Consider the following 24,478-nt stretch of genomic DNA (forward strand, 5'->3'; position numbering starts at 1 on the left):
TTTACCAAAATTCCTCTAGATAAATGTAATAATTTAAATTCTAGTAAATCAATAGAAGTGGTAAAATATTAGTACATTTTCACCAAACTCCTTGATATCTCATTAGGAACTTTAATAAATTCTGACTTGTAATTAAGAACAAGTGTTTCATTCAATTATCTGATTTATACTCATTTCATATCTATTTTAACATAACTGCCTTTTCTATTATTTAAAATGGATTTTTTTTAAAGTCTTGAATGCAGATCATGGAATGCAAGAAGCAGAAAACAGTTGTGTAAGATAGGCAGAAAAAGAATTGAAGATAACAGGAAAAAATGATAATGATAAAAGGGTTATTAATGTATCATATGAAAAAGTATGAGAATTACACAATTTAGGTAATTTATTGAACATAGTGAGTCAAATTATCCAAAATATGACTCAGTAAGAAAAATTAATCTGCTTTCTGAGAAACTTAAAAAAAAAATCCCCTTACAACAGCAACTAATTAGGTATAATGTTTATATAATGTGGTCTGTGGTTTGTTTGCTAATTTGTTATTTACTCACAAGGAAGAGTACCGTTCATTAAACCACTAGAAACATTTTGTGCAGTGTTATGGGTTTTCCTTACAGGACATCCATCAAAATAAAGAGGACTGCAATTATTAAGATCTGACAACTACACAATCCAAGTGATAAATTTAAAACCTGTTTAACTACCATTCTAACAGACTGTAACCTGCAATAATCTCTAAAAATATAAAGCACTTAAACATTTATGTCCTGAATAGTCTATTTTGAGTGCTTTTGGTTTTCAAAAATTGGTAGAGGCTTATCAGGAAAGTAAATATTACCTTGAAATCATATGATATGTTTCCTGTTTCCTGTTTTTGTCAGGGCTCAGTGAGGGCTGGCTGCTCTGTAATGGAGGAGATAAAATGGGAAGAAATATAGCATCAAAAAAGAGATTTTTCATTGTGATCAGTGAGATTTCCTCATGCATGCTGCAGCAGCGTGTAGACTTCAACACACCCAGTACATTTTTCCCTCATTTACAGTAGAAAAGATCCTCTAAAAACTGACACAATGATACTGAAAATGTCTATTGCCTATCAGGTAGCATTAGCTGTTTTCTAACTAGTTTGACACCGGTGGTTTTGGTGATTTTTTTTATTATTATTGTTATTTTATCTTTTGTCAGTAAAGGTGTGCTCCATAGCCCTAAAAAATATGTAACCATGACCTCAGATTAAGTCACCATTTCCAGGACCAACCTTGTTCACTCATAAACCAAGTGAAGTTTTCAGCACAGACAGACAGAAATGTTGAACAGCTAGCTGGATTGTAAGAAAACGATGTCAATTAACACTCATTTAGAGGTGCTGAGGAATTCATTGTCATGTGAGACACACAAAATGTCTTACAGTAGCATTTCAGCTATCTTAGTTATCCAGTCTTTCCACCAGAATCAGGAACATCTTTTTCAAGGAGAGTTCTTACTGGAAGCTCCTTCTTGAATGAAGATTCTCTTGCTTTCTTATCTCAAAACTGGGCTTTACTGGAGAACCATAATAGCAATTAATTAACTGATTTGAAACATTTTTTACTCATCAGGTTTGTCTGGAGAATAACATTAAATATTCTCTGTGATTGCCTCTGTTTATCCAAACCTGATAAGGCAAAATATTTCCATGAAAGAGAATCATCCAGTTTCCCTCTCTAACTGAATTAGTTGCTTCCTGGAAAGGCAATCTTTTACTTCATGAAGACCACCCTCACCCCAGCCTGGACTGATTTGCTCTTGGCAATTCTCTGCTCTGATCTTAGAGTCAGGCAATGTGATTAGCCTTTGCTGTTGCTGTCATTGCTTAAGAGCTAATTTAAAGTATCCTTTGACTGTCCACGCATTTTTAAGACAGAATGCTATCCTGGTGCTGTCATGCTTTTCTTTCCTTTATTTCTTTTTTATCCAAGACATTAGAAAAATATATAACTGTGAGTATACGTGGAGTATTACTGAAATCCATCAGGATACTTAATTTATTACAGGTTTGGGTTTTTGTTTGTTTGTTTGTTGTTAGCTTGTTTGGCAATGGGCCTGGCTAGACAAATAAGTGAAGTGCTCCACTAGACAGTACTATAGTGCAGGTAACAAAGAATGCAGGGAAAGACGTAAAGGGAACTTAATTTTTCTCCTGAAATATGAAAAATATGGAGCAGCAAATTGTTTTTCCAAGGTTGAAAGATTACTGTGTTTTTATTCTGGTAAAAGAGGTAAGGAAATATAGTTTATATGTCTAAAATAGCATCAAAAGTTAGTTTTTCATGTGAGAACTGTAATTCTAGAACTCAGCTATTATCATTGGGCCCAAGCATATAGGTGGCAGAAGTTAGTATAAGTTTTCCCCCAGTAATACGTGTGATACCATTAATCACTATTTCAGCTACTGCTGACACAGGGGAGAGAAAATGCAGAGATGCTGATTTAGTCACTGTTGATAACGCAACATTAGATAACAACAACAAAAAAATTACAGATAACACAACACTTTGTGGTTTTATAAAATCGTGTATAAAAGTAGTAAAGCTGAATTAATTTCTACATAAATCTCAATAACTTTTAAAGAAAAGCTAAGAAGAAAAGTAGTTTTGCAGGAACAAGCTTTCTTCACCTTAATTGTCTACTAAAAACAGATTGAGCATCTTTACTGAACTATTAGCATATTTTCCCTGCTATTTTTGTCTGAGAAGGCTCTGTTCTTCTCTAGGCTCAGATTTTAAGGAGAATGTTTTGCTTTTGAATAATTTTGTAGTTGTGGTGGGTTGCTCCAGTGGCACGACCCACTTACTTAAATCACTATACTACTCTCCAGATTGGTAAAGAGTAATTTTATTCTGTTCTGTGATTCCATTATTCTTTCTTTGCTGAGATCTGTTCCGTGCATGTGGCAAAAATGGAGGGTATAATGAAGGAAAAAAAAGACAAACTCCATTCAAATTTTCAAAGTATTACATTGTTTATGTCTCAGAAATGTCATTACAATTTTCTATTTGAGCTCAATATGGTTATTTAAGGTTGTCTTCTTTTCTTCAGGTTATTTTAGCAGAAGTAAATATACTGTTAAAATTGATTCTATGTTATAGTTGGCTTTAGTGCTTTGGCCTCTAAAAGATGTCATTTATTTGATAAGACATAGTGCTTTACATAAGTAAATATGAGTTGATATATCCATTATTTAAATACTGCAAAAGGTTATACACATTATATTTATCAACAACAAAGCTTCCTGTATCAATGGCAAACAGAAGCAGTTTGATTTCATGCTCCAGATTGGAAAAAACAACTTCAAAATGCTGATTATCTCAGAGCTACCTTTTCTGACAGCCTGAAAGCAATTGTGTTGTTATCACCACCTGCCACTGCTGTTATAGATTTGTAGGTGAAGATGAAAACTGTAACCAGTAAATCTTGCCATATTCTAATGGAAAAAATAACTACCAAAATTATGCACTCCTGAAAAAAAAAAAAAAAAAAAAAAGAGGGAGAAAATGAAGGAGGTTTCTTTCTAGTCTGTCCAGATTTTTCTGGGTACAAAAAAAAAAAAACAAAAAAAAAAAACAGTATCCATTAGGGAAGAGGTGAGAGGTGCAAGCTTCCAGGGATTTTGCCCCATTTCTGCCTGAAACAACACAAAAGAAAGAGAATGGCTGAGAAAAACTTTTACAAAAGTTAGACAAAGTAGAAAAGTTAGACAAGTAGAAAACAATTTTCTAAAAAGCCCACTCCCTGATACATGCATTCACCCCGCTCCGAATTAGTGGACATCTTTATCTCCTAACAGATTTTTTGTTTTTGAGGGCCTTTCCTCATTCCTACTGCCGTGCTCACTGTGGAGTGCCGATGTAATGCTGGAACCATATGCATAAGAACTATCAGACCTTCAGATTTAATTAACAGCTAATTAACAGCCCTTCTGGCCCTTGTAGTTAATACTGTGCTGAACTCAAGAAATAATTTGGATAGGTAATTATGAATGCTATCTGAAAATAATGAATTGAAGCATCTACAAGATTTTACCTTGACCAGAAAAAAAAAAAAAAAAAAAACCTGATTGCTAAAATTGTCACTGACTAATATGCATTTGGGAAGAGCAGGCAGCATTTCAAAAGAAAAAATATATTCCCATTGTCTACAAAAGCTCATTAGAAGTGAGAAAGAAGTTCATAAGATCTCCAAAGAAAATGAAAGTGCAATAGATTAAAAAATAAATTAATAAAAAAGTAATTTCTTAGAAATCCTTTTGAATGGATGAAAATATGCAACATACAGTGCCAGTTACGAGGGACTGGGCTTTGCAACATGCTGGGTGTGATTGTCTCACCACAATTCATATTACAAGACTGGGGACCAAGTACTCACTGTCATGCACAATTCAATTTTATAGCGTTTTTTATTCCATCTTTACAGCCTTGCAAAAGTTGTTATTTACAAAATCAAATTTATTCTTTGATAATCTGGCTTTTCAGCCTGCTTTTCATTCACTCGTGCCCATAACTCACCATTTTCTGTTTATATTATAAGGTTACATGGAAGTCCTTAATGTAACAGTATTTGAAGCAAAACATTTATGAAAATAAATGGTTTGTATATATAATAGTAAACGTCTAAAGCACCTAGAGGGTGGTTTAAATACAGTCTAATTGCATACAATGCAAGGGGTAAATCAGTCTCCAATTTTTGTTGCCTTTTAGGGAAAGCCTTAGGTTAGGGTAGCCACAGGGTTGTGTGGACTTTAGATGACCTCTAGGGGTCTCCTGATGCTTTCTCTTCTAAAGCATGAGGTCTAGTTGTTTCTGAATCCCCCCAAGAAATAAGACTTCTTGAATGGTTTTTCAGTTTAAGCTAGTGATGGCACGAATATTTGTTCAGATATTATACAGCCTTTCCCAATGTTTAACCTAAATTTTCGCTTCTATGTGTTAAATGAGTTCCTCAGTTGTCTTTGATTAATTCAGAAAAATGGCCTACTTTATGACATGCCTTTAATTAATTGTAGATGGTTCCTGTTATGTCATTTTCCTTGAGATGGAATTTGCTTAACACTTTAATCCCATGTAGATCTTGTTTCCCAAATATCTGAATTCCTTGGCTAGAGTGCATCTCTTCTAAACACTGTGTCCCTAGTCAGTGCTTTGTTCTTTTAATCAGTGTCTAGTACTGCATAGCCATCTTGCTCAGTACTTGGGTTGAGTTTTTTCAGAGGGTATGAAAAATAATATCTGAGCCTAAAGAGGACACAACAAACAAGGAGAAGGGAAAGGACAATTTGAAGGCAAAGGAGTGATGTTAAGAGAGACAGCAGCTGAGAGAGTTCTGAAATTCTCCCGGTTTACTAGTGGCAGTCAGGCGTAACCATGGACAAGAAAGAGACGATGTACTGATTAGCCCAGGAGTATGTACATTATCACCTTTCTTCTATACCAGTGTTCCTGTGATCAGCTTAAATAATCCCTGTTGCCATAAATTCTTATGTATGAAATGCCAATATCTTAATACAGCAAAATAACAATTTTATCTCTTCTGCAGCAGTGTGAACTATTAATGTAGCATCAATTTATATTGGATCCTGGGAAGAGAATTAAAGGTCATTGTACCTTTGCTTTGCATTTAATATATAGCAATCCCTCCTGCTCTAACAGATAGGTATTTTCTGAATCATTACTGTGGTTTTGTATTTTTATAACATATCTTGGTCTTTCGTTAATTTCTAAAATTGTATTAAATTTTCATCCTAAACTGATTAAATTATGTAATCTTCATCCTGTGAATATTCCATAATTTAAATTTTCTTTTAAGTCTGAATCATAGTGAGCAACTGAAACAATACAAATATTTGATGGAGAAAATATTCTGAAATAGTTTAATTTGGACATAGCCAAATATTTGTTTTGAAATTTCAATCAAAACAAAATTGTAGCAATGTAATTTAGAAGCCTGCTGTATTCATTTTCTTGTGGGATCACTCTCCACAGACATATTTCATAATAGTCTGTAGTCTATTGAGTTCTCTGATTGACCGTGATATTTGTTCAGAAGGAATCTCATGCTGTAGTGGAAATCAGACCTTGAGGGACTCTACCCTTCTGGGAAAATAAAGAAATCTTAATTATTGATCCCATGAGAAAGTCACTGGTTTGGAAAGATACTCAGTTTTTGTATTTTATTGACTTGAAAAAGTTGACTTGAAAAAGAAAAAGTGATTTAAATGGAGTATTTTGTTTTGTTTTACTTATTCAAAATACATCCTCCCAGGACAAAATGCTTCAACTAGATTTTCCAACTGTAAATTCAGTATTTTGTAGTGGAACATGTTAATTGAGAAGCAACCACGTCTATCAGTAACTTAGGATATCCAAATAGGCTGTTTATTAATGTTCCTGCTTATCTTTTGATCCTCTTCTGACTCTGATCACTCTACTTTATAAACCATCTAAGAATCTTCTAATAGTATATCGACCAATTTTACACTGCAGTCTCAGAAATAGACCATTTGCATCTAATATTTGTATATTGCCAACATATTATGGCCACCATTATAGTGCAGTAATTATTATGCAGCATGGCATTTGACACCAATACAAATATTCAGTATTAAACTTTTTTTAAACAAATGCATATCCATCTTACAGTACCATTAAAAATATATATATAGTGTTCCATTATCTTCTCTGTGCATTTCCAAATCAAAGGAAATTTTCTTACTTTACTGAGCTGATCGTCTCATGGTATTTTCAGATTATCTCAGACTACTTTCAATCCAGCTCAAAAGTCGTATTTTTCAACTAGCTGTCTAACTCAATTATTCCTTCTGCTGTGAATGACAGGTTTTGAAAACAATATATTTACAGGAAAACAATAGAACAAAGCAACTTTTATTTCATGCTTTCTTCTTCTACACAAAGATAGTCAATCCAATAAGCCATGCGTCTCCTTACTTCTGTTCAAGACCATATAACTGCTTCTGTTCTCCTCCAGAAAACATAAACACTAACATTCATGTACGTTCATTTCATGGTTCCCTGTTTGGTTATCTGATAATAAGGAAGCAACGATTCTATTCTACAGTCCTGAGGTAATATTCCAGTTTATGAATTTCTTCGTCAGGATTTTGACTCTATTTCATTGCTTTGCCTTCTGATCACTCATTAAATTATATCTACTCATTCATCTTTATTTTCTTTTTTAGTTAGTCAAAGTTAGAAAAACCATCATGGTCACAAGAATAAAATGTCTCTATGTACTTTTCCAAAATTTCTGTTTCTTTTAACAATTTCAAGAATCATTTACCTACCATAAATCAGATTATACTTTATAGTCATATGGATATTCCATACAGGAACATTAAAGAGGCTTCAAACTAGATTGTATATGGGCAAATTACAAATAGTTTCTTTCAGAAAACTGTATTTTCTTTCAGAAAACTATTTGTAGAAACCTAAAAAAAGTTACTTTTAGAAGCTATTTTTGTATCAATTTGGGTTGCAGTCTCCTGACTTCTGGACTGTTTTAGTGAAATAAGCAAAATGGAAAGGCCTAAAACTTGTACTGTCTCAAGAACTCCCTTGTGCTGTCTTCTGCTTACAGATAAACTGTGTTCACAAATATTTCATGTTACAGGCTTTGGGCTGAGTGGCTGGAAAGCTGTGCAGAGGGAAAGGATCAAGAGTGTTGGTTAATGCTTGACTGAACATGAGCCAGCAGTGTGCCCAGGTGGCCAAGAAGGCCAACGGCAACCTGACTTGTATCAGGAACAGTGTAGCCAGCAGGACCAGGGAGGTGATCATCCCCCTGTACTCTGCTCTGGTGAGGCCACACCTCGAGTACTATGTTCAGTTTTAGGCCCCTCACTACAAGAAGGACATCAAGGCCCTGCAGCATGTCCAGAGAAGGGCTATGAAGCTGGTGAAGGGCCTGGAACACAGGTCCTGTGGGGAGAGGCCAAGGGAACAGGGATTGTTTAGTCTGGAGAAAAGGAGGCTCGGGGGAGACCTTATTGCTCTCTACAACTACCTGAAAGGAAGGTGTGGGGAGCTGGGGGTCAGCCTCTTCTCCCAGATAACTAGCATTAGGACAAGAGGGAATGGCCTCAAGTTGTGCCAGGGGAGTTTTAGGTTGGAAATTAGAAGACATTTCTTCTCAGAAAGAGTGGTTAGGCATTGAAACAGGTTTCCCAGGGAAACCGCTGTCATCGACCCTGGGGGTGTTTAAGAAAAGGTTGGACCTGGTGCTTAGGGACATGGTTTAGTGAGTAACATTGGTGGTTGGGGGACAGTTGGACCAGATGACCTTGGAGGTCTTTTCCAACCTTTATGATTCTATGATTCTATAACCACCATCGTCCCCAGGAATTGCTCAGCTCATTTCTTGACACCTTATCTAAAGGCAGGTTAAAGTGGTTTGTATTTATTCCTTCCTTTGGCACTCGGGTACTAATTAGTTCTCAGACCGTGAGAACCAGATGTGTCAACCTGTATGAACCAGACATCTCCATTCACGCATTTAAGTCTTATTCAGATCTTAGATGTCTTTGACTAATGTTTTTTTTTTTTTTTTTTTTTTTTTTAATAGACCCATAAGAACATCGGGGGCGGGGGGGGAGGAGGGGATTTTTATTCCTTTTAAAGATGTGTAATCTGTTTGTTGGTGAAATTCCTTCCCAAACCCCAGCAGCCTGCAGCATGAGCTCCTGCAGAGTTTCCAGCAGTTTCAGAAGATAGCCCCAGTTATCTCTTCGAGTATGGATCCTGCAGTAACTCCATGTACACACAACTTTACAACTTTGGATTTGCTATTTCCAAATAGACCGTATAGCCCAAATTTATCAGCTTCTTCAGACTTCTCTTCAACTCTGTACAAGTTTAAGAAAAAAAAATTCAAAATGAAGATTTATTCTGAAAGATAGGATCTTGAGCTTCTAATTATGAGACTGGAAGTAAGCGAAATATATAAAGACTATTCTGTTGTTAGTATAATAGCTAGATTTCTTCCTAGTTCTTAAGTTTTCTCCTCAAGGAAAGCAATCAGAAGGGTTTGTCCTATACAGCAAGATCCCATCCTCTGAGTGCTGACCCAGAGCTGAAAATAAAACCAGCTTGCAGGACTGGCAATAAATTCCTCAGGAGACTTTCCTGCTTAAAACAGCATTCTGTGAGTTGTCTTTGTGTTCAAAAGATGACAACTTCCTTTCTCTTCCTCACTTTAAACTTAAGTCCTTGCTTCTTACCCAAGCTAACACAGCTTTTTCATCTCTTTGCAGTTAGTACATTCATTTTGCCCTGATCTATTACAGCACTATTAGAAGTTACAGTCTCTGTCAACTGTTAGGTACATATATTTTTCCAAGTGCAGTCTTTCTTGCAAGTTTAATTTTCTTTAAGGACCATGTGTCATACATAAGTCCAATAACAGACTTTTGCAACTCTTGTTTGCAGAAATCCCTCTCCCCTGCTTCCTTTCTCAACTGTATACTCAACCTTAGCTACAGGGTCTATTGGCATCTTATTTTGAAAGTATAACTTGCTACTAAAAATTTCTAATTATATTTTTTTATCTACTGGTTTCACAATATGATTTTCTTGCTCAGTAAACATACCTATGCAATTATTTACTTCAATATCTGAATATTATTATGCTCATGTGTACTTACAGTAACCTATGGTATGGAGTCAATCTGTTTGGTCCCTATTCAGGGAATTCAAAATCGATTAATGTGAATCTGAGAAAGGATTGTAAAAACAGTTCTCTTACATACTTTAAAATAATTTTATCTTGCTTTTTATTGAAGATCTCTTTCCTACTTACAAACAAGAATTAATTTTATTTTGTATCAGCAAAGCAGTTTAAATTAGCAAATACTTATATCTAGCAAAGAGTCAAGTTATAAGGCAGAACTTTTCAGAAAAAAAAAATAGCACAAACTTTCAGAGAAGTTATTTGAACAATCAGAATATAATATTGTTAAATTTTGCTTAAAAGAAGCTGCTTCAACTTAATTTCATGGAATAAACTGTATTACTAGAGGATAATAATTTTCTATGACTAAAAATTTTCAGTATGAATTTAACCAGAAGTTTTTAACAATGAATTTTAAGTAGCAAACAATTTTATCACTTTGTTCTAACAGATTTCATTTTCCCTGAAGATATGTGTAACATTGTTTGTCAGTAGGAAAAGTAACTGCTAGAGGCCATTTTGCTGCAAATCTAAGTGTTTTTACTTCTTCATTGAAGAGCAGTGTGGTGATACTGTTGGCTTGAGCCTGGGAAATATGGCATGTGAACAACTCTGTGGATGTGATAACTGTTTTCTTTATTTAATGTGGTCTTTTTTGCTATAGATGAATGATGATCCTTTTCCAGAAATAATCTAATATAATCTGATGACCCTAACGCTCCAACTTCTGACATTGCATTTGTATTAGGTGTTTCCATTACATTCACGTAGAGGTTACTTGGGTATAGATTCCATGGTCATTGATGTTTTTGCCTACAAGTGGTTTCCATAATGATTTCAAGGTGTGTATAGCTAGAAAAACAAGCATAGGAAAGCAGATCTAGTTTTAGCCAGGAGTGGAGACTTCCTCAGTGTGCTACCCTGCTGGTCAGATATTTTTTGATTCATACAAATGTCATAATGGTAGGCTTCTCCCATGAGGCTAGTTAACAACTAGCCTTAGTCATCTTAAAATTCCTGAACAGCCCCCCCCCCCTTTTTTTTTTTTTTAACACACTCTAGTAGAGTCACTGCTGCTTATCCTAAAATGCTGCCAGGTTAGGAGGATAACAGGATAACATGGTATCCACCTTTCTCCATCTTTTAGGACCTACAAGTTTCCCTGCAGCATCACAACAGCTAAGAGAACCAGGCCCACAAATTGCCCACTGCAGAGGAAGCTTGCGTTTAAATAATTCTAAAGCCATTCATAAAAAAGAACAGGTAATCTGACAGGATTGTCCCAGTGCTGTAAAAGAGAAAGCAGGCTGCCTAGCTCCCTACAGGAAAAATCACGGCCACCAGAGCAGCTCCTCGTAGTAATCTACAGAGTGCATAAACGAAGTGTTGAAACAAGCTTTCATGACCGTGATCAGCACATCAGCATACGTTGCTGATCATTTCAATGAAAAGCACAGTGAATTCATAAGAAAATAAAAACATTTTTCTGATCTGATCAGATCCAACCATACTATCACAGAGTTTGGCCTTTACATACATATCTAGGATTTTGGAGCTTTGAAAAGTATTTGCTAAAACTCTTTAAATGGATCCCTACCCCTTCCACCGAGATCCCCAGTACTAAAATAAGTTATTAATCTGCCTTCAGGAAAAGACATTCACCACACTTGTTGAAACGCACAGTGGCCCAAGTAGCCCTCAAGCTGAAACTGCAGCCTCTCAACCCCATTTCTGCCCAACCTGTAACGTTCACAAGAAGGTTAACTGAAGAAATGGCCTGTTCACAGCAATGAGGGAGGCAACATTTTTCCCTATATAGTAACAGATCTCTGACAGAACAGACTGTGAAGTATCCTACCATACGTTCCTGACATGACAGAGGTAAATGGTCCAGCACTTCATTTATTTTTATCTTCACTTATTTGGACCTGTCAGCATCCATGGTAGCCAAACTTCTCTTCGATTCCAAAACAAGAGCAGGGTGAGAGCACGAGGTATGTCTGTCTTTGGCTGGTGGCAGCACACAGGTGCAGATATGTCTCACTCACCACTGACACAGCCATGACACCTACTCAGCTACAGGCAGCCAGACCTCAGAGAAAGAGCTGTCAGCTCAAAAGGAATCCAGCCACCGTGAAGGTAAGAGTGGCAAAATGGGAGACGTACCTCATTCTGAAATCGTGCAGATCTTTCTTCTCAACATAGTCCAACAATCTGGGTTCATGTTTGCCTCCTCACCAAACTTCTACATTTCTAAAAATGCCCTTTATTTCACCATCTTGCCAGAAACCTTCATCCTTTCCTAGGATTTGCTGGTTGTTACACACTTCCTTCCTTCATGCAGAGCTGCTGTAGTCTGCAATATGTTACAATCAGTGGAGGTAATGAAGTTTATGGCAGGTATAGAAAACGGCTGGCACTTCTACCACGCTCTGCCATCATCACATCGGGCTCACGCTGACATCCTTAACTTGTTCCTCCTCTGGCTCAGATTCCATTAAGGTATTGCTCCTAATTCAGAAAGCTGTTAATGGATCACATCCCATTTATAGTGAAAATCTGATTTCAATTTACAAATGCAGATCACACAATCCAGGACAAAGAGAGATGGAACTGTGCAGAAAGCCTTCTTAGCTGGAGAGCTAGAGAAGTGGTTCCAAGGTACCAGAAAAATTTAGACAAACTTGTAACCATCATTAGACATTTTAAGGAAATACTGCCAAGCTTTAAAAAGGCCTTGATGTCAGAACAAAAAATGATGTCATTTAGACGTGGTACTTTATCCTGCATTAACATGTTTTTAAACAATGGAAAAGAAATGTTTTGAAATGGTCATTTTCATACCTACGGTCTAAATCTTTGGAATTCTACTCAGGAAACATTTCAAAATGTTTATGTTTTCTCCTGATTCAGGATGAAACTAAACTTTTGTATTCTGTTCAGTCTGTCTCCGTATGGACTATATCAAATCTACATAAACACCAGACTGCATCTATAAGGTTTTATTGAAAAACGAGCTGTGAGAAAAAGCAGAGTCTCCAGTTAAAATCAAAATAACTTTCCAAACCTCTTCCTGCAATGCGCTTTTTGAGTTTTGAGCTGAAGGTTCCCCGACATTAATTTGTCGGGGCTGGTTAACTAAACTCAGTTACGACATCGAAGCTTGCATTACTGCTTTAAGCAAACCTTTCAACTCTTAAATAGTCAACAGTTGCTATTAGTAATTCGTAGAAAAACCTACTCTGCTGTCTTTGCTCACACACGTAGTGCTGTGTTCGATATCAGCTCCGCGTTGCACCTCAGCGAACCCAGCTGCCCTGCTATGAGCTGGTGAACTGGGTGGCTACATGCCCACATCCAAGGGGCTTTTTGTTGAGAGAGCGAGGCTGGGCTGCACGACCAATGCTGTTTATAACAAAGTGAGCCATTTATGAGTATGATCGTTTACTTCGTGAAAGGTTTGCTTTTGAGAATTTCAGCCTAGCGGTGGTTTAAGACCTAATGAAAGCTCTGAGGGTCAAACACGGGAAAGAGCCTCAGAGAGGGATATTTTGGAGCACAAAGCTACCCATGCTTGAAGTTTTCTATAAATGCATGCAGCTGGGCATGCAGAATGAAAGGGCGCGTGGATTACGTTGCCACATTCAGTCAATGAGATGTCTTGGAGAAATGTAGACAGTGGACTTGCCCTGCACGTGCGCTTCAAAAGCGCACCTCGTCAGCGTACCAGGTCAGCAGCTTCCACATCAGTCGGCCGCGTGCTTCCTCTTGCACTGTACATTTCAGCACAGTGACTTTGCTGCGTACAGCTGTGCCTGGACAGTGACACTCTTAATTTTTCTCTGACTTTCTAATTAAGCTTTGTATTTCACAGGCTATGGCAAAGCCACCTCTCCTTGAGGCTTGGTGGCTCCAAAGCCAGGGGAGTCACCTCACGGGCTGGCAGCTCCAATAGCTCTGCTGGGAGCAGGCCAGGGCGATGCCACCTGCCTTAGGAACCGTAGCCGCCGGATCACTTTGCCTGCCGGGACGGAGTCAAATTTTTTGACTTGGCAAAACGTTTCATCTGGCCCCAACGGGCTGAACTTTCCTGATAATGTACTCAGCCACCAAGTGTCTCGCTTCCTCGGGGAAGCAGAGTGAGAGATAAGAGCCACCATGGGGGACCGAAAGTGCGGCTCCGTCCTCTGACATTTCCCGAAGTTAAATTGGAGGGGCGTTCTCTTCTGCGCTCCGTGCCCTTTATTAGGCAGCGCGGCGGCTGCTTAATGGGATGCACTTACTCAAGTAAACAATCCTGTGGGATGCTTATTTGTTCCTATTACCGCACGAATCCCAGCCCTGCTAAGATTTATTTAGACGCTGGTGTTAAAAAAAAAAAAAAAAAAAAGACAAAAAAAAAAAAAAACGTTTTGCCGGGGGAGCAGCGGGAGGTGCCCGCGGGCCGGCGGCGGGAACGGAGCTCCGCGGCGGCTCCCCCGGTCCCCGGGGGGATGAAGGCGGGGGGGCGAGCTCCGGGTCCGCCCGCGCGGGTGGGCGCGGAGGATCCGCCGGCTCCGCATATCCATAGTAACGGCGGGGGCCGGGGGGAGGCGCCGCGGCAGCTCCCCGCCCGCCGCAGCCCCGCGCGGCGCCGGGACCGCACCGAGCAGCGGTGAGCGCGCGCGCGCCCCCGCCCCCGCGCCCGCGCAAGGTTGGGAGCGGGGGGGGAGCGGCGGGGGCGCGCGCGGCGGCGGCGGCTGCTGCTGGACGGGGAGGGCGGCGGGGGCTCCGGTGTGCGCGGCTCCGCGGCGCTCTCCCTGCCTGACTCACCGCGGGGCGCGGGGAGGATGCTGAGCGCCGAGGGGTAGCGGCTGCGAGCACACGCCGGGGCCCCCCCTCGCCCCCCTCTCCCCTCCCTCCATCCCTCCCCGCCCCCGCCGGGCTCGGCAGCTGAGCCCCGCCGCCGCCGCCGCCGTTCCTAGGTGAGACCGGGGGGCAGGGGAGGGCCGGGCGAGCCCCGGGCGCGCACGCGGGGGGGGGGGGGGCGGCCACGGGGCCACCGGGCGCCGCCCCCGCCCCGCCGTGCGGCCCGGAGGGACGGGGACGGGGACGCGGCGCCTTCCCCCCCTCCCCCCGGGGGGCGGCGGATCGCCGGCAGCGGACCCCCGGGTGTGGGGGCGGGAGGCTGCGGCTGCCGGTTTCGCAGGATTATGTCAGCCCCGGCCTCGCCGGTGCCCCCTCCGCCGGCGCCGGGGCGGGCGGCGGCGGTGGCGGCTCCCGGCCGGCGGCGCTGCGGGGCTCCGCGCTCCCGGGGCGGGCGGCGGGGCCGGCGGAGTTTCGGCCTCCCGCTGGTGCTCGGGGCTGGGGATGGAGGCAGCCCCGGTGGGCTCCCTCCTCCCGAGCCGCGCTCAGCGCCGGTGGGCGGCGGGGGGGAGCCGGAGGGCGGCGAGCGGGGTCCGGGGAGGGGGGTGAAGGGGGTAGGGGGGCGCGTCGGGACCGCCCGGTGCTCCGGGGCTCTGCAACTCGCCCGCGCCCCGCCGTCCGAAACTTGTCCCGGGCGAGGTGTCGGCTTCGCGGCACCGCGGCCGGTCCTGCGGGCTGGCTGAGGGGCCGGAGCGGAGCGGAGCGCTGCGGTCGGCCACCCAAAAATACAAATAAAAGGAGAATAAGGGGGGGATGCAAAGCAGAAGTGTGCGGGGTCGTGGTTCGCGCGGCGGTGTCTCGGGAGGCTCGCGTTGGAGCAGCGCATCTTTGCGGACAGTTGTTGGACCGTACGGCGAGAAGGCGCCGCCGGTATTAGGAGAGGCAGAAGCCGTACCTGACAGTTTCGTTTGGCACGCAGTTTACCGCACACGTGCAGGAAGGCTTTTCGACAGGCTTTTTAACATGTGGGCTAAGGCGTGTTGCCAAGTGCCTTGCAAAATGCCTCCCGCTCTCGCTGGGATCAGTGGTGGTGTGTGCCCACATGCACGAAATCAAGGTGTGCTCCAGGCCGTCCTCGGCAGCACCGGCGGTAATGAGGAAAACTCCGGTGTCCGTCTGCAGCGGGATCACTGGCGTGGTGCATCGCAGCGATTCCGTAGAGAGCATCTTAACTTCTTCCCCTAGTGAGCCACAGAGTAGTGGTGAAGCAGACCCCGACGTGACAGATAGTAACTTGTTCAAATACGCATTAAGAATCAAGCTGTCATCTTCTGTATATGCCAAAATGTAAAATATAATAACCTGCTTTAAAAAAAAAAAAAGAAGAAAGAAAGAAAGAAAGAAAAAAGAAAGAAAGAAAGAAAGAAAGAAAGAAAGAAAGAAAGAAAGAAAGAAAGAAAGAAAGAAAGAAAGAAAGAAAGAAAGAAAAAGAAAGAAAAAGGCAATGGAATAAGATCCAGTTGCATGATAATAGGGGCTTTATCATAAATAAGTACGAATACAGGTTATAAGTATTCATGTAAAGTTGATACTTGTTTGCCAGGTAGGAAACCTTGATCCTGCAGCGTGGTAATTACTGTGATGGGCTAAAACTTCGTTCCGATAGCATCCTAAAAATCTCCATAACACAATGAAAAGCATGGAGAGTAAGGGATTTTAACTGATGAATTTTGGTCTAGCAACATTTGTTCGCTAAGAGCTCTGTTCTTCTATTAATATGTGTACATAAGTAATAGCAGCTGCGCTCATGTGGTCACTCGGAGACCCTTCTGACCTTGCACACCTGAGAAGTTCTATTTCAAGGATTTGTGCAAGTGGTTGACAGGTTAAAATTGCAAGAATTCGCTGATGTATTCAAAGTAAACTCTGCTTTTTGTAGTAAAGGTGAACTTCTTTATTTTATTCTTCAGAGAAAGGAGATGTGAGAGGTGGGTAGAGAGAAATGTACCTAGTAAGAAGGCAAATTAAAATACACTATGCCTATTCATTCTATTTATAAGGCTTTTAAATGCAGTACCCTGAAATAAATTTACAAAGCTAAGGGCTCGATGCTTTTTCTTTTAGCACATTTTTCTGCAGAGGGGAAAACAACATATCTATGTGGAATTGGGCACATGGAGTTAAAAAGGGAGGGTAGAAGATGGGAAAATTAGGAACAGAGCTGTCAATGAAGATACTGTCTGTGAAGGCTGCAGCGAACTTAGCAGAAACTAAGGCAGATTGACTCTCGGTAAGAGTTTCACTACTGAGGAACTTGAAGAAGGAGCCGTGACCCAGGTCAGACATTATTTGCCTTGCATTTTGAGAATAAGATATATTTTAAAGTGGAAGTGGTCAGAATTCCGTGTTGGCAATGCTTATTTTATTTCCAATAACAGGGAGGATACAGATTTTGCTTTCTTGTTGAATGAACGTCTGGCGTTTTGGTAAGGATCTTTGTATTTATTCATTAAGTGTTAGTGATAGGCATAATGAATAATAGGAGACTTCCACCTTGCATTGAGTAGACTGAGAAACTGCCAAACGTTGGATTTAAGATCTCTTGGCCCTTGGTCCTGAGTTTTTACTCTGCATGCAGACTGGAAGTTAAAACAGAAATGAGTGAATGGTATAATTCTTGGTCCAGTCTGTATTTGTTTGTCAGATGCTAAGCAAGACAAAGTTACGTTCATAGAACTGGACCTTTTTCTTGGCGATCCTATTATCACAATGCTTTGCTTGCTAAATGTTGAAAATTTATATTAGTCTTCCAAATTAGCAATGGTCTTGATGAACTGGCCAATTTTTACACAGAGAGGTATGATTTGCAATTGTTTGCACATTTGGGAAAATGTTGGTTTACGCTAGTTCACATTTTCAATGTTATTTTCACAGTTATATGAGCTACAAGCTTATTTTTAAGAAATCACAGTCAAATTCTAGAGAATAACACCTTCAGAAAATTGTACCAGCCTGGCACTCTTTACAATCCAATGTATTTTTTTTTTCCTTTTGTGCAGGCAATAGCAGAGGACTGCTTGTGTTTGATCTTTTAGTCCATGTGCCAACTATGCCAGCTTGTCTCCAAGACAGTAGTCTTGGTTCCTAGTATGAAAGGGTCATGATCTAGATAAACCTGGCTTTGACAAGGTAATCAAGCTAGGAAAAACATTTCTGTCATAGTTTGACTGCAGTCTCTATCCGTACACTTTCAGTATATTTTTTTCCTTTGAGGAGAGAAGCTAGGAAATGTGATAATATCTGTAGCGCTTGAGCATGTTAACAAGTATCGTGAGCACTGAGATTCAAAAATCTTCATGTATTCAAAATCTTCACATACCTTATTCTCAACAGTTTATTTCTATAAACTATGCATCTGCTCTTTTATTTGAACCTTGACCTCTCGGAGGTCATTTTGGTTTATGGATTACATGTAGAGATTATGCAGAGTCGCTGGGGGAATTTCAGTGGTCATGTTGCTTTTGCATAGGGCCAGATATTTCTCTGGAAGAAGATGAGGAGATACCTGGTTTTTTTCCTGCCATTCTGTTTACATACTCTGGAGCAATGCATTTTTTCTGAAGGTCCTTCAACTAGGAAACGTTTTTTCCTCTCCAAAGATATATTTTTTTTATTTCAAAAAAATATATATATAATAATTTGTGTTTGATTCATTCTCATCAGCTTGAGCATAGTGTAAAAGAAAGGAAACAATCTCATTGACATTCATCACCCCCCACGAGTTTCTCTAAAGTGAAGTGTCTTGCAATATTGCAGTGGGTATGTGTGCCCAAATTCATGTGAGCTGCAGATAACAATCATTGTGCCTAGCGTAAGGGAATGATGATGCTAGTGTTAACCAATCATTAGCCAAACGTAAAGTGCTTGAGAGCTAGCCTCTCTTCCTTGGAAGAAGAACAGTGATTCTGAGATGAGAAGTTCTCTCAGACCTCATGGACCAGGGAGTGGAAGCTGTTCTTATTGTCAGAACTGGAAGTATTCTAAGCACAAAGGGAAAAACCAGGACCACCTCTGGTGTTCCTCCATTCCTTAGTTACCACTGTCAGCCTCCTAGTAGTGGGTTATTTCTAACTCAGTTGACTGAGGAGCATCTTGGAGAGCTCTGCAATGCCATTCTTAAAGTCAACCAATGTCTTCATAGTCCTTGTCTGCCCCATTCCTGTGGGTTTTCACAATGGACTGTCTTTGTGATACCTCTAGAGAAATTGCAGGAACATTGAGGCTGCTGTGTTACAGCGAAATGATGATACCTGGGCCTTTGTCTCCTTTTCAGTAGGACTCAGATGCCAATATATGAGAACTGAGATCAAGTTAAAGTCAAATGGCTGAAACACAGCTTGATTCAGGAAAGAGGTAATGAGCAAGGACAGTAGCTCTGAAGATCTTCTAAAGTCTCTGGCTTGTCTGTTGCTTGATGGCTCTTGTTCAATATTATAAATTGGTGTTCAACACTGGGGCATTTTCACTTCATAGATGGTTCAGATTTGGAATTTTTTCCCCATGTAGATGTTTGGCTCATTTTCAAGACTTGTGTGTTCCCTTGCTAAACTACCAAAACATGCGGTTTTCCTTTGGGAAAACCAATTTCAGCTAGTTGAGAACTAAGTAATTACAACCATCCTGGTTCTTCTAAATGTACTACACATGCTATGTGATTACCACCAACGCCAGAAATATGCATCTGGTGGGCAAAGAAGGCCTTACAAAGCTTGAGGGGGGAATTTTCTCCTAGACCTTTACCTTTGGAGTTTGCTCTTATTAGAAACACATGAAAATGTGAACTGGGACACGTTAAGATATGATGTACCTCTTTGCTTATGTTCTTACAGCTTTTTGGTGTAGGAAATCCAAGGTGATATGTATGAGGTTTGTTACATATAATTGGTTTGTTCTTCTTTCTGTCCCTGGTTCCTGCAGTCAGCAAAGATCCAAATAGGTTTTATTGTTGTTTAGAACACTTTAAGTTTTGCTAATGTAAAAAGGGTAAATTTAATGGTAGCTGCAGTAATAACAAATGAAGTCAGCAGGGAGTTTTACCTTTTTGACAGCAGATTTAGCCCATTGTTTAATTTCTGAAGTACTTTTTCCGGAAAGTGCTTCTCTGCAGCGGGAAATAAGCATTTAGTTTTTTAGTACATTTAAGTGTAGTAAAATTTGAAGGTGATAAATACTTTTTCTGCTTGTCTGACTGTGGATGATCATAGAACGTCTTCATTTAGTTGACTGGTCTTCTTGACTGCACTGTGGAGTCAGACCTTCAATGCTGGTAGGTGTTTGCATGTATGCCTTACCCACATATGAGGTTCCTTATACATTGAAGTTAAGCTTTGGCAAAGATTTCAGTGAGAATATATGGCTCTTGTACAAGGCTATACTGAAACTCATTTATTTCTTTATCATGTATCTGTGCAGTGAAGAACACCATATTACACTTAATACCTTTTTATTTTTGGGTATCGTGAATGACTAAAACCACTGGTAAATTGGTAAGCCACAAAAATAGTTGGATGTAATTATTCCTAATATAGGAAAATGCAAAGTCAATTCCAGTGATCATCAAGATTTATTATATAATACTAAAATGTATGTGGATATAAGGAATAACTATAAATATACACGTTTTACAGCTATAATGTATGTTCATCTGACTGTTTTTAGGCTTCGTCTTGCCCAAATGAAATTGGTATGAAAGCTCTCACTTTAAATAGATTCATAAAAAATGCTTGTAGAAATAATATAGCAATTTCATAGTGTTATATAAAGTTTTAGATAATGTCACTTATTGCATAAATAAATATATTGGGTATTTGTCAGTTTGCAAATTGTTGATGTACTTAAAATTCAAGGTAACTGAAGACTGTCCAAGTATCTACTTGAAGATCCCATAATCAGAGAGCTGTTATACTATTGTCATGCTTTGTAATGCTTTTATTTCTCAGGTATGATATATATATGATATAACTCTAAAATCTGGAAAAAGTGTTACTTTGTTAATCATGCAGTCACCTGGCAAACTCATTATTAGTGAGTACCCAATTGGTTTGTGAAACACCTGCATTATTATTATATGATAAAAATACATAGAACTAAAACATTCTGTACTAATATTTATAAACCACCACAGAGGTAAGTGGGTATTGGAGCGAATTGTCACACAGAAAAATACTGTATCAAAACCTAGGGGATGTATTACGTGACTCATTTGTATTTTTACTGAAGCCGTTACAAAACTGAATGCAAGTTGTTATTTTTATTTAAAAACTGAACATGGTGTTGTTCCTGCTCTTAGCACTAGCAAGAAACAAGATATCAAGGTTTTTCATAGACCTTTGCAAGTACGTCTCAGTCCTAATCTGTGTTATGCTCAGCTCAGGTATCTTGGAAGCAAAGATTGGCTCTACAGAAGACACTTTATAAAGAGACTTCCGAACCTTATCTTTTTCTTTTTAAACCTCACAGTTAAAATACTAAGTGTAACAGGTACTCACAGGTTTGAAAGTATGTGGTGCTCACATTTTTCTAGGGGTTTACCCAATGCTTATTAATTTAATTAATTGACTGTCCATATGAGTTTTACGTTCCCATGCAAAATGGCGATAAATCTTTGATATTGTCTGAATACCGCAGCATTGCACTTTAAGCATGAAAGCACAGAAAGAGTACTAAATATGACAACTATCATTTTCCACCTGGGTTCTGCTGATAATATTTTTGGGTTGGTTTTTTTGAGTGCTTCTAAACTGTTGTCTGCAGCCAACCATCTCAGCACCAAACAGCTCCACACTTGTCCATCAAATACTTTGCACATGCATTAGTCGCAGTCACAACACAGTACTTGTGTGGCGGTGTCCGCATCATGTTAATTTCGTAAGCATTACTTACCACCACCACCCTTCAGCTGCCACAGGATGCCATTTTGGGTTGACCTGAATTAAATACATCCATTCCAGCTCTAGCGTTTGCTGTGCCCATTCCTGCTCCCTCTCTAAGGCTTGCTGTAGCCATTTTTATTCTTTACAGAGCTGTACGGGACTAAGTGGTAGTTGTGCAGTGATGATATGTACAAGGGTACATAGGGCAGGAGAGGAAAGCATCATCTACCCCAAAGGGTTGCACTCAGAGTTTACAAACAAGGTTCTCAGCAGGTGTAAAGTGTCATAGTGCTGTTGATTTCATTGAGTATGCAGGCTGAAGACTGTGTCCCATGTACTTTGTCAGGAGTAATCCTCCTGAATACAGGGAAGAAGGACAAGCAATAACATTTTTAGAAAGAGTAGGTTTGGTTACCACTGCAGTAAAGCAGTGTTTGGGGAGCTCCTGAAATGCTGCTCTGAAAGTAGTGAGCATCCCCCTATTGCTATCTCTAGTATGGGAGCACTAACACTGATAGAAGCCCTATAGATTCTTTCTAGAGATGCCTCTTTTGGTGTGATTGTATTTAGTTCTTGATTCATTTGCATTGTCCAGTTAATTGGCTAGAGTTTCTGAGAAGATGAAATGTTGAACAGGAAAGCTCAAGACCAGTATTTTTAATCTTTGTTGCCTAAAAATTAGGCTTTAAACTTCATAATTCAATATGTGATTTTCGAAGGGAGAGATGCCTTTAGAGAAAGCACTATTATAGTTGATATTCATCTCTGTAAATGCTGGTTGTAGAAATAGGAAACTGAATTTACGCAATTCTAATTTGGAAAGCTGGGCTGTAGAGTGTTGATTTTCCCTTTTGAACTATCTTTCATTAAATATGCCTTGTTCTACTATATCTACAAGCAAGTGACCTTCCTAGGTTGAAAATTTTGTTGAAATCTTTTGGTCTTGATATTTAAGGATAGTACTGCAGGACAATGCTTCTGCAATCAGAATATTGGTAACATTCATTAAAAAATAAAGACAATTTAAAGCATAAGGTAAAGAGCAAGTCCTAGCCCCCCAAATAATCATTTTTCCCATTTAAATAATACTTGACTGAATTTAGGTGATATTTTCTTTGTTGTTGTATATACCAAAGACTGCTCTAGTTGACAGAAAATTGTGAAGCTTCTGTATTTCTAATGAAATAGTTTCCTAATTATTTTGACAAGTAAGGAAAAGCTACCCTTTCTGCTGACTCTTGATGTGGTGCAGCATCATACATGTGTTGTACCCTAGGACTTGCTAATGCCTTGTTTGAGTCAGCCCACAGTAGCTGAGGGTAGTGGCTTGTTTGACCAAGAAGAGATTCCCCAGCCTGCTGCTTTTTGGTGTCTGAGGCTGGTTAATCTGTGCTGGGATTTTGCGAAATAACAGCCCCTTTTTATCTGCAGAGCATAGCACAGAATTTTTTTAGAAAATGTCTTTCTTACTGTATGCTATAAGAACTTTGCGTAAGAAAAATTATTTTGCTAAAGGTAGTTAGAACAGAATTACTGTAAAAGAAACAATCTGAATTAAAGTAGTCAATATATACAAAACGGCAGTCATCTTTCCATTTTCCTGCATTGACATGCATCCTATTTTGAGTTATGTAACACAAGTAATGGGATTGTTATTTGACCTTCATAATCTCATTATTGCTCTGGAGGTACAATCCTTACTTTTAGTTATCTGTATATGATGATGATTTTATAGTTTAATGCAAAACTGTTGATTCATGGAAGTAATCCTGTGTTCATGCATTATACAGAAGCTATATCTGCTGTTTCTCCTATTGCTAGGGGGCTGACGTGTCACATTTATAAAAATCTTTTCTTTAGAGTATCTTATTTCAGCCACCACAACCAGTTCTGGTTAAAACCCTGTTATGTTGATCCTAATACAGTGATGATGTAACCAAGAGGGTGAGGGAGCCAGTTAAAAACTAGTAATATTCCTGAAGCATTACTTGCATTTATTAGGAATGTAGTAGTCCTTACAAGTCAGATTCTCTGGGAGAGGTGATAATAGCAAGTAAACATGTCTACCATTTCCAAAGACCGAGTCCTAAGCTTTTGCCATGGTGCCTTTGCACTTCTCTGTGGGTGAAGGAGAGGTGGAGCTACCTTACTGGAGTGTGCGAAGAGTATCCCTGCAGCTGATGATCTCCAAGGCAGATCTCACCATCCAGCTTCCTGTCGTTCCTCCCATTCCTGCTCTCCCCATCTCAGCACAGGACCCTTCTGAAGAGGATGAGACAATGGTCTGGATCTCCATGCTTGTGGGAGGGAGTGGGTGGTTGAAGCTTAGCTCAGCCCTGAGGCATCTCCACGTCCTACAGACTCAAACTGAGGATTAGGGGATCATAACTATGAAAAAGTGACTTCAAATCGCTTTTTGTCACACATTACTGCAGTGATCAGAGGATCTCGTCCAGCAGTATGAGAACTGGCATAGCGAAGTTCACTCTAACGGTTTCCATGTTGCTGTGTTCACACATAGAGCAGTCTGAGTTTGGCTCACAAACTTAAATGACATTTGTGAATCTGTGTAATCAAATTTGGAGGTATTTACATAATTACTGAATTATCAGAAGTATTAAGAGAGCTGTCATGCATTATTATGCTATAAAACCTGATATCTTTTGTAGACTATGACACATGGAGTGTTTTTGTTTATGCTTTTGACATATAACAAAAGATTGTGTGATGCATTCAGAAATTACATTGACACCATAGCAATCTCTGTCTCCCTTCTCTACACAGCAGTTCCTCAAAAAGAAAAATGTCAGTTGTGGTTTTCTGTAATCTGAAAAGCGATAACAGTTGAGGTAGTTCATCAAAATAAAACAATAAAATGTTTGTACAGGCTTTTCTACTTCTTGAAGCTCTGAAAAAGTGGACTCCCTTCTAACTTGACAGTACATTTTCAGGCAGTGAAACTTGGACGCTAGGGACAGAAAGCT

General features: G+C 39.9%; 1 protein-coding gene across 11 annotated transcripts in view; it reads left to right on the forward strand.

Moving 5' to 3' along the window:
• Positions 1-24,478, forward strand: part of ANKS1B (ankyrin repeat and sterile alpha motif domain containing 1B) — a 441,289-nt gene that overhangs the window by 337,553 nt on the left and 79,258 nt on the right. Inside the window, exon 1 of one of the 11 annotated variants that reach the window (XM_066994522.1) lies at positions 14,352-14,371. The exons of 8 other annotated variants lie outside the window; for them this stretch is intronic. The gene's annotated coding sequence lies outside the window, so the exon portion shown is untranslated. Of the gene's footprint in view, positions 1-14,351; positions 14,372-14,430; positions 14,682-15,180; positions 18,976-24,478 lie in introns of those variants that run through there. 2 more of the 11 variants (XM_066994516.1, XM_066994518.1) reach the window with 2 other exon arrangements.

This window comes from Anser cygnoides, chromosome 1, assembly GCF_040182565.1.
Source record: "Anser cygnoides isolate HZ-2024a breed goose chromosome 1, Taihu_goose_T2T_genome, whole genome shotgun sequence".
Taxonomy (NCBI): domain Eukaryota; kingdom Metazoa; phylum Chordata; class Aves; order Anseriformes; family Anatidae; genus Anser; species Anser cygnoides.